Genomic DNA, 11256 nt, shown 5'->3' on the forward strand with positions numbered 1-11256 from the left:
ATTCCCCCCCCCCCCCCCCCCCCCCTCCGACGTAAACCTGGCTCCGCCACTGCCTAAACGAACCATGTTCAACAATTGCATCAAAGGGGATTAATTGTAAAAGGGGGAAATATTGCAATTAAATTCAATTTTAATCTAGGATATCATAAAACAAATGATAGTCGGGTAGTTTTAGACCAATTTCAAAAGAAAAATAAGCTTTAAAAGTTTCTCCTCTGTAAAGAAATGATGTTGCGACAACAATGTATTCCCCATTAAAAGGAATTAGATTGGGTAAGAAATTTTAATATGCAAATAAAGCAGTAATAGTTGACAAAGGAATCCATTCCACTAATCTCTCTATCTTTTATTTAAACATCTCACTTTCAAATCGATTTATTTATCAAACTTGACATTTTTACTGAAATAATTACAACATTGTTGTCTAATTATCAAATTCTTTAATTAATGTATACATCATCTTCAACATCAAAACAACTTTCACTATAATCCTAAATCGAATTTCAAAAATTATCCCAATGAAAGCAAATCCTTTTATATCTAATAAAATGTTTTCATTTTTCGCCTTTAATGTTCGTAAAACGGGCACCTGTTTATGTAGGATTATCCGGTCTTCTAATATATACTAATTGAATATGTAAAATATTGTTGTAGTCTCTCTTCTCAAGCCTTATTTCCAATTCAATATTCAAAGTAATTAAAATGTAACGGTATTGAACGATGTAGGATTACCTTTTTATCTAGTCATGGTTTCGTTATTTCTGCAATTTCACGTAACATGATTATATGATAAGGTTGTCGGTGTCTTTGATGTCAATAAAACAAAAGAAACACCGCCTTTGATGTAAGCGCACCGTTAAAAACATGAAAGAATTGATGTTTTGACTGATAATATGTAAAGCTCGCCGCTTCAAGTGTGAACAATATCATTTACTACCGTTAGGGTCTGAAGGGAATAAAAAAGGGGTCAAATTAGGGAGTTTATGGCAATTTCTGGCTCCCACGATCACCGAGCTATTGTTTTTGTTCAAGTTTCCCTTTCAATCGCCACTTTCACGAAGTGTAAAATAACATGAGTATATTGTTGTTTTAAGCCTTTACTGTTGAAAACTTGTATAGAAATTCAAGGGCGATCTACTGGTTATTTATTGTCCATGCTTCACGTTTTTAGAGGCATTGTGTCGTGTGGGTTTCTTGGCAGGCATTCACGGCTAATTCTATTCGTTTGTTTTGTACAGGTAGTTTAATTATAAAACAATAGGTTGAATACTGTTGACAGGTAAATATTATTGTAGGTTAATTAAGAATCTAATTAATTAAAAAGTCAATACGGTCAAAGGTGAGATATAGGTAAAAAAAATATCACTCAATGACGTCACTGAGGTGTAATATGAACTGTTAAGGTTTGATCAGTAATTATATTCACTAATGAATAAATAGAATTTATAATTAATACTAATGAAGAAAGGGATTAATTAATTATTCAGGAGAGACGGAAATTAATGATTTGAGTGAAAGGTTTCGGGAGCAATAATTATTTGATAAATCCAATGATCTTTTGACCACTTTGGGATGTTCGTCTGATTTCTTAGAAAAACTCTCATTCTTTCGTGCTTCTGTTTTTCTTTTCGTATTTGTGATATTTACACTGAAATTTTCAGGCCTTCGTGATCAATATCGTTATAGTAACTTTCTCTACGCTCATTTTTAAGTCTTAAATCTTCATTTTTGTTAAATAATATATTTGAATTTACTTTCTGGTTGTAGGACATTCTATATACGGTTCTTACAAATCGAAAGTAGAATCTAAACCCCAAAAATTGAGGCAGCTTGAATCAGGATGTCCTTTTCTTATTAGCCCAACCCCTACGACCCGGATGTATCTAAACCCCTTTCCACCCAACTCCCTACACGATCGTATCTAACGAAGCCATGCTGATAATTCCATCATCAGATTAAAGATTAACCGTTATCCGAGATCAAAGACACCGCTATCGAATTATTCACTGTTGGGATTGGGTAACGGTTTGTTTTTTTTTCTCTCTGATTCTCCGTGGGAAGGGATTCAAACCCCGACACCTGGGGGGTGTCCCCTGTCCCAGGTTGATATCTAAACAGATGTTGAGGAGAGTATTTATTTATTTGTTACAAATTGTTAAGAATATCGAATGACACAATCAAGCCGCGACTTCACTATCAATTCTTATATCTGTTTAAAGCCCGAACTCCACTACAGGTTTATCAGAAAGATAAGAATATCAATGGAACCGATGGATCAGAAGATTACTTTTCATACCGCTTCCAATGTTATTTTGTTTCCAATCCCCGTGAATAATAGATCTGATAATACCATCTCTTGATTCGAATTTCAGGCTCCTGCTACACCTCAACACGGTATCAACCCGGTATCAAAAAGCACCTACATCTAATGACATAAAATGAGAAGTTGAAAATTATCATTAAAGCTGCGAACACATTTTCAAATTCATCATCTGACTAGCACTACACCACCAAATTATCTTTGAGGGTGAAACAAGCAGTTTCTTGGAACATTGTCTTAATTGTCAAGAGCAAGCATCTTGCAATGGAAATTGTTCTGTTAGTAAAGCAGTCGATGTACAGAGTTTACTCTTTTGACAGAAACCCGACTTGTTCATTCCTCTCAATCTTTTATTATCGAGTATTGCAATTGGGCTTTATCAAATTGTTGCTGTTGGAGACGAGCTTCTAGATACAAACAACTGTTTGGGGAGAAGAGGGGGAGGGGGATACTTCCTCCATTTTAACAACCTAGGGCCGATATCGGATTGTAACGGTTATTCCTATACATATGATTATACTTTAAGAATGAACCAGTGATACATTTGAGTAAACCTTATCTCTAAGATCAAGCCGAATTCTTGCTACTGGGGTCCAATCGTCTGCTGTAACCTACCCACCTGTTTGGTTGATCTGAAATGTGGTCAGATATGAACCAAGTGTTGCTTAGTGGATCCTTATCTTGATATCAAGCCACACAATTTGAGTTGTTATCTGATCGTAACGGTTCCTGTTAACTGATTATTATCGCGATTCTTTGATGGGATTTCAGACTGTTGCATGGACATGGGTATAGACTTATATTGAACGTCGTGGAATTGTACAAACATCTGGAGAGAAACAAGGAAAATATCTATTCAAACCCCATAAAATATCAACGAATACCAAATAATTAAAATGGCGAGTATCTATATGTACTTACTTACATCTGTGGTCATTGAGGGTAAACCATGATGGCATTAACGTTATTGTAAAGTGGTTTTCTTAACTTTTTAAGTGTATCGGGGACATTGATAGCATCAATTTACACTATTCCTATTTTCAAACAGAGTCTGTGGTTCTAATGACGTCATATAGAACTGCATAGATATTAATAGTGACGTCATAAAACGCGTTAGTTTTAGTGGAATTGCAAGAATCACTGACGTCAGAATGGAAAATGGAATAGTGTAAATTGATGCTATCAGTGTCCCCGATACACATAACAAATTTAGAAAACCTCTTTACAAGGGGTGAAATGAACTGAAAAGACCACAAGTCAAATTTCGGCAGGTTTCTACCTATATCTAATAGAATAAATTCATCAATTGTCTTCTAACTAGAAACCAAACGGTAGGAAGCCACAACTAACTGTACTAATGAGTAGACATTTTAAATAACCAAAAATTTAAAAAATTTAGACAGGTTTTTACCTGTATTTAATTAAATCAATTGTTTCGTTTTGAAACCATCTAATGAGAGAAATGAACTTAAAACATCACAAATCAAATTTCGACAGTTTTTAAACTATTGTTAATCGATTTTGTGTAAATTAAGTTAAAGAAGCCAGGTAAATGTTTATAAGTGATCGGGCGAGACTGAGATAATTTGTAAAATGAACTTATAAAGCGACAGATCAATGCATTGACATGTGATTTAGTATAGTATCGTTTAGCTTCTTTCATTAAGATCGAACAATTAGATTGAATTTAATCAATCAGATGTAGGTAGAGATCTGTCTAAAAGTTGATTTGTGGTTTTTTAACTCCATTCTTCTCATTATTGCAGTAATGGTTTCCTTTTCGTTTGGTTTCTTTCTTAAATACTGAACAATGGATGTGAATTAAATTAAATTAGAAGTAGGTAAAAACCTGTCAACATTTGATTTATACCATATTGATAACTTCTATACTTCGTGTTATCGTCATTGGGCCAATTATTTAACCTATTGGCTGCTATTGTTGCCGGAAATCATAGAATCTTCAAAGATAGTTGTCGTTTCACTTATTCAATCCATCTTAATTTGTCTTTTTAAAAATAAACGAACCAGATACGTTTTTACTTACTACTATTATAGTTTAGCTAATTATTTCTGTAAAACCTGTCTACAATTTGATTTGTGTTTATTTGAATATTAACGATTACTTATTACGTATGTATTTTCAATAATGACCCGGAAATATGTTATTATTCAACGAGTCGTTATTCTATTTATAAACCTGTCTACAAGTTGATTGATTGTTATAGAAAGTCTATTAGATACCTATCTGTTTAATCATCCAATATTCATTCAAAAAGTAGATTGAGTTCAATTTTTCAATGATCATTACAACCACCCCCAACACTACCCCACCCTTCTCATCTCTCCCGTCAGAAATTTTAAATATGAGAATTCATTTTTTGATCTTTTCTTTCAATTTGACTTTTTATGATTTTTTTTTAGTTTATTCACGACATTGGTTTCTAATCGCGAATTTTTTATACCTGTTACAAATTTGGTGCATCGTTTCAGATTAGTTTATTATTTATTTATCATTATTTGTATTTTCCAACTATAAAGTTTTCCAACATTTAAAGGAATACAGTTAGAGTTGTACAGAGATAAATGTTTGCTCTACTAGCTGGTAGATTTTCAGCAAGGTCTATCGATAGAACTTTTCAGAATCTAAATATTAATATTCTTACTAGTACAAGCAGTTTTAAAAACATGTTATCGACATATCGTCTATTGCGAATAAAATAGCCTCACTGCTTAGACCTATATTTCTCCAAATGATCTAGGCTACTAATGGTGAGAAGTTGTAAATCTATAGCCTACGTTGAAATGAAAATAGCAAAACATTAGCTGTATGATATATAAACAGTCAGATTCTTGTCAAAATCCCTTTCTAAATATGCTATTAACCGATAGTCATTGCCGAAAACACACAAATTGGCATTTTGATGGTGAACAATCATAAACCTTTGCTTCAGTTTCGTCGCTACAGATTTCAAAACAAGAACCGTTTATCGATTGATCAATAAATCAAATTTGTCAAAATCGATCACGTCAAATTGTCATAATCTTTCCTAATGTGCCAAGTAAAAAACGACATGTTCGAAAAAACGGTCATTATAAAGTTGTCATTTGATGATTTCACGAAACTAATCAATGATTAGAAAAGAATGACAGATCGTGAAAAAGTGATGAAGTTTTAAAAAACTCAAAATGTCATCAATCACGAACTGATTGGCAGAGTGTGAACATAACGGTAAAAATGGCGCGCATTTTACCCTAGAGCATACGTGGGCAATCCAAGATGGCGGATGTTATCCCCTGAAGCTTAGCTAATGAAGTTTGTTCTTGGCATCCCCCACTCTATCAAGATTAATCCCCCCTGGGGGTGACCGCTTTCCATATCGATAGGGGTCAATTGTTTCTGGGTAGACATCAAGAAGAGGCATAATGATTGATTAACGCGGGAAACAATAGGACACGAGTTGCAGACTCCATTTTGTAGGACTCTTCAACTATCTTGTAAATTCTTTACAAAAATTCTTGATCATTGATGTTCAGAACGCCTCGATTAATTAGTCTTCTTATCCATATCAAGGTCCATTACAAACCAGACTGGATTGATCTAGCCTAGAAATAACGGGAGCTATGAAACGGTTATTAAGGGTATTCAATTCAAAACGTATTATTACGTGTACCGCACACCTGTAATCAAGTCGCGGGCTCAGGTGTAAATTACAAGTCGTTATGAATCGAAGTCTTCTGCTTAGTTACCGCGTTACGTCATCAGATATCGTCCACCATTTTGAATAATGAGCTAACCTCTAATCAACCGTATGATGTCATGACCGAATTCTAAAAGTGTCAAAAATTACCTTTTTGTTCCAAATTTTCGCTTGAGTTGAAAAATTAGCTCCGTCAGTTAGAAAAAGTTTGACAGGCGAATCGATGTTGGACACCCGATATCTCCCTTATTGTTGAAGAAATCGAGGTGGACAGATAAAATCTGAAATGTCGTGTTGAAAGTGAATTTAATTCGTGGAATCATGTCTGAATAAAGAAAGGATTGACACCGTTTAGAAACAAAGTGATGTTTTTCTCTTATTTAATCGCTCATCACGTCATAGTTTTCAGTTTAGAATCAGACACGCACGTGCCATAATACTCGTTGAACTATTACGTCCTCTGTCGTACATCTGTGGACTGCGACCCATTGAAATATATCTTACAAATAATAATAATAAATTTTACATGAGAAATAAAATAAAATTGAATATAAACATACGCTTCATCACAATATAAGAGCCTTCGCGATTAGTGACGTCATCAAACACTCATTTTAAGTGGAATTGCAGGATCCATAGACTTCTGATTGAAAATTGGAAGGATTCAAATTGTTGCTATCAGTGTCCTCTTTACAATCCCTTTAATATTAAATCGATTAACCTTTTGATGCAAATGCTACATTGAAACATAATATATATATCTACTTCTAGGATATGGAGGCAATGTTCGGAGGTTCAAATTTATCGTGAGCGAGAAAATTGCCAAGATTTCGATTTTCGAAAAAGACGTTTTGATTTTTAGTAAAATAGAGAACCTTTATCAGAAAAAGAGAAAAATGAAGAAGTTGTAGTCTGAATCTGGTTGAATTTCCGCCTTGTTAACCGAGTCTATAAAATCAGAAAGAGTTATCCTCTCTTTCTCTGATGGCAAGCATTTTGTTTGTAAACAAAGATAAACTTTTATTTCTATTTAATATGAATATTGAAAACTTCTTTTTTAAAGTATTGTTTGGTTATAAAGACTTTTTTTAGTAGTTTTTTGGCATTTTTGTAATTTTCAGAAGTATATATGTTAATTTGAAGAGTTTCGCTTGTGGTGCATCACTTTAGACAACAACACTAGTTTTCATTGTGAAATATTTTTTCTCTCAAAAACTGTATCATATTTTGGTAAGTTGGAGTCAGAATAAATTTTGTGTGAAGTTTTTTCACCAAGGATTCTGTAAACCAAAAATTGAGAGAGGAAAGTCTTGCTTTAAGGCTTTTATCTTACGAAGTTTAAGTGAAACCGGTTGCATTTAAAATACCCGGAAATATTCGAACGATTGAAACTCGTAACAGGTGAACAATCTATTGTATGGGTCACTTTTCGACGATTTTGTCGTAGATATTCCTCAAGTGAATTCCTCAGTAACGAAACTGTAAGTTTTTTTGAGGGGACGTATTAGCTGTTTTACTTGAATTGCTTGAAAATAGCAAACAACCAAAGCTTTCTAATATATAATCAAGAAGATTTAAGAAAGGTTTTCATGTTCCTTCTAAATTATCTCTCATTAATCGAGAGCTCAAATTATCATTATTGGTATATTTTCTTTCACAATAGATAACAATCTCTCAAATGATTTGAAAAAAGATTTGATAAGTAGGGCCTACCCCAATCTGAGGATAGGCCTACTGATTATATCACAGCATCAAAGAGTTATGATTTTTAAGTATTGATAATTCCTCACAACTTCAAAGCTGTAATATGGACAAGTGGGATAATCCCTTGCAGATCAAAGGGGGATTAAACCCCTTATCATCTTTTTACATCTTTAATCTAAAGATGAAGATGAAAGATAAATTAATCCATCTCATTAGGGATGCTTTTTTCAGATTTGTTCTTTTATGTTCATTGTATTAGCTTAATATGGTGAGAATTTTTGAAGATATTTTTTGAGATAAAATAGATATTAGTAATAATTATAATTTGAGAGTCTTCATCTGTTGTCTTGATTTTATTGGTTTATTATATCTTAGTTTTTTTTAAAGATTTTGAGATAAGCCATCTTAATGAGTCCATTTTCATATTTTTATGAAACATCTCACGAACTTGTGTCATAATCTTGATTTTGGAATACTAGGGGTTTTGAAGTTTTATTGTAGCTTAGATTTTTTTGAAGATTTTTTAGATTAGTTATCTTAATGATTTGATTCTTAATTATCATAATTTAAGAGTTTTTTATCCTTTGAATTTAGTCTAATAAGTGTAATATGGTCAAAATTTACATAATTTTCAAAAATATCCAAGAAACAATAAGAATCTAAGAAACAATAAGAATCTAAGAAACAATAAGAATCTAAGAAACAATAAGAATCTAAGAAACAATAAGAATCTAAGAAACAATAAGCTAATGAGATATATAAGATAACTTATTGTCATGATGTTAATTTGAGGACTTTTTCTGTTTTGTTTGAAGTTTCTTGTTAGTTCATTATTATCATGATTTTGAAGATTCGTAAGATAGTTATAATTTGAGGGTTTTCTCTCCTTTGATTTAAGTTTATTAAATTTTATTATCTGTAATTTGGTCACACTTTTTGATAATGATTTTGTGATCTAAGGTATTGATAATCTTAATTTGATGGCCTTGTCATCTTTTCAATAAAGTTTATTGGCTATGATATGGTCACAGTATTTGAGGGTTATGTTGATTTAATTTTGATAATAAATGAGTATAAGGTTTTATAAGAGATACTCTCTTATAGAAGCACTGGCCTAGGTCACAAGTAGGGACTCTGGATTTCAGCATTGGATTACATCAATTTGATAAGAAATTACCTACTTCTGGAGAGATTTACAAGATAAACAAATAATTCAGAAATTCAAAGCGATTGTTTCAGGGAGTTAATGAAAGGGGATCTAATCTACCATGGACAAGAACATTGCTCAGATTTTTATTCCTTATGTAAGCAGTCACCAAACGTTAACTATAGATGTCAGGGAATTTGTCCTGAAGTTTTTTATAAAAGCGTTTGACAATCACAGGGACAGTTTTAGCTATAGAATTGTAGGTGGCAATGAAAGGTATAATTTGATTGGCATGCTGTATATTTAGACCGTTATATATCGTACTCTTTCTATAGGTAGGAATGTTGTCCACTTCAGTAAGAAAAAAGAAATAAAAAAATTAATTATGTAGATGTTGAGATGATGTTGACTTCATATAGTTATTTTAATGATTGTTAATCTCCAAAGATAAGTTTAAGATAATCCTAGTCTTTGATGTTCAGGATTAAAACTTGACTTATTTAACTTTCTGATCAAGTTTTTGTTTATTTTAAGAATGGAATCATGAAACATGTGGTTTAGTTTGTAATAATTTCTATAAATGTTGATTTTTAAAATTTGTTAATCTTATTTTAGAAGGATTAAAATAATGTATCATGTGTTTTACATGTTCCTACAGTTGATCAAATTAAAAAACAAGAAACACTGTTTCTATTTATACATTGTGATACGCAAATTTCGGTTTTGCCAAAAGACATCTGTTTCCATGAATTGAAACGAAAGTATGGGTTATTTTTAACTACACTACAAAATACTTTTAAATGACCCAAATCTTATTACAATGAATCCAGTGTTTCTGTTTTATTAGGTATTACCGTTTACTTGGTGTTAAAAAGTTTTCTGAATTTAACTGGCTCTTATACAGTTATCCTAAAAGGCCATTGTTCTCCATTTTTGGGGGTGAATGTAAACATAAATCTTGTTACCCGTTTCAGATCTTACTTATGTTCTTTGAATAAAGTGATGACTATTTGACTATTCAACTATGTGACTATTCAACTATTCAACTATTTGACTATTTGACTATTTGACTATTTGACTATTCAACTATGTGACTATTTGACATTAGACTATTAGACTATTTGACTATTTAACTATTTAACTATTTAACGATTTGACTATTTGACTATATGACTATTCAACTATTTGACTATTTAACTATTTGACTATTAGACTATTAGACTATTTGACTATTTGACTATTTAACTATTTAACTATTTGACTATTTGACTATTTGACTATTCAACTATTTGACTATTTAACTATTTGACTATTCAACTATTTGACTATTTGACTATTTATCTATTTGACTATTTGACTATTTAACTATTTGACTATTTGACTATTCAACTATTTGACTATTTGACTATTTATCTATTTAACTATTTGACTATTTAACTATTTAACTATTTAACTATTTGACTATTTGACTATTTAACTATTTGACTATTTGACTATTTAACTATTTGACTATTTGACTATTTGACTATTTGACTATTTGACTATTTAACTATTTAACTATTTGACTATTTGACTATTTAACTATTTGACTATTTAACTATTTGACTATTTAACTATTTAACTATTTGACTATTCAACTATTTGACTATTTAACTATTTGACTATTTGACTATTTGACTATTTAACTATTTGACTATTTTTTGACTATTCAACTATTTGACTATTTAACTATTTGACTATTTGACTATTTGACTATTTTACTATTTTACTATTTAACTATTTAACTATTTGACTATTCAACTATTTGACTATTTGACTATTTGACTATTTAACTATTTAACTATTTGACTATTTGACTATTCAACTATTTAACTATTTAACTATTTAACTATTTGACTATTTGACTATTCAATTATTTGACTATTTGACTATTTAACTATTTGACTATTTAACTATTTAACTATTTGACTATTTAACTATTTAACTATTTAACTATTTGACTATTTGACTATTTGACTATTCAACTATTTGACTATTCAACTATTTGACTATTTAACTATTTGACTATTTGACTATTCAACTATTTGACTATTCAACTATTTGACTATTTGACTATTTAACTATTTGACTATTTGACTATTTGACTATTAGACTATTTGACTATTCAACTATTCAACTATTCAACTATATGACTATTTGACTATTTGACTATTTGACTATTAGACTATTCAACTATTTGACTATTTGACTATTTGACTATTAGACTATTCAACTATTCAACTATTTGACTATTTGACTATTTAACTATTTGACTATTTAACTATTTGACTATTTGACTATTCAACTATTAGACTATTTGACTATTTAACTATTAGACTATTTGACTA

Source organism: Lottia gigantea (assembly GCF_000327385.1).
Source record: "Lottia gigantea unplaced genomic scaffold LOTGIsca_36, whole genome shotgun sequence".
NCBI classification, from domain to species: domain Eukaryota; kingdom Metazoa; phylum Mollusca; class Gastropoda; family Lottiidae; genus Lottia; species Lottia gigantea.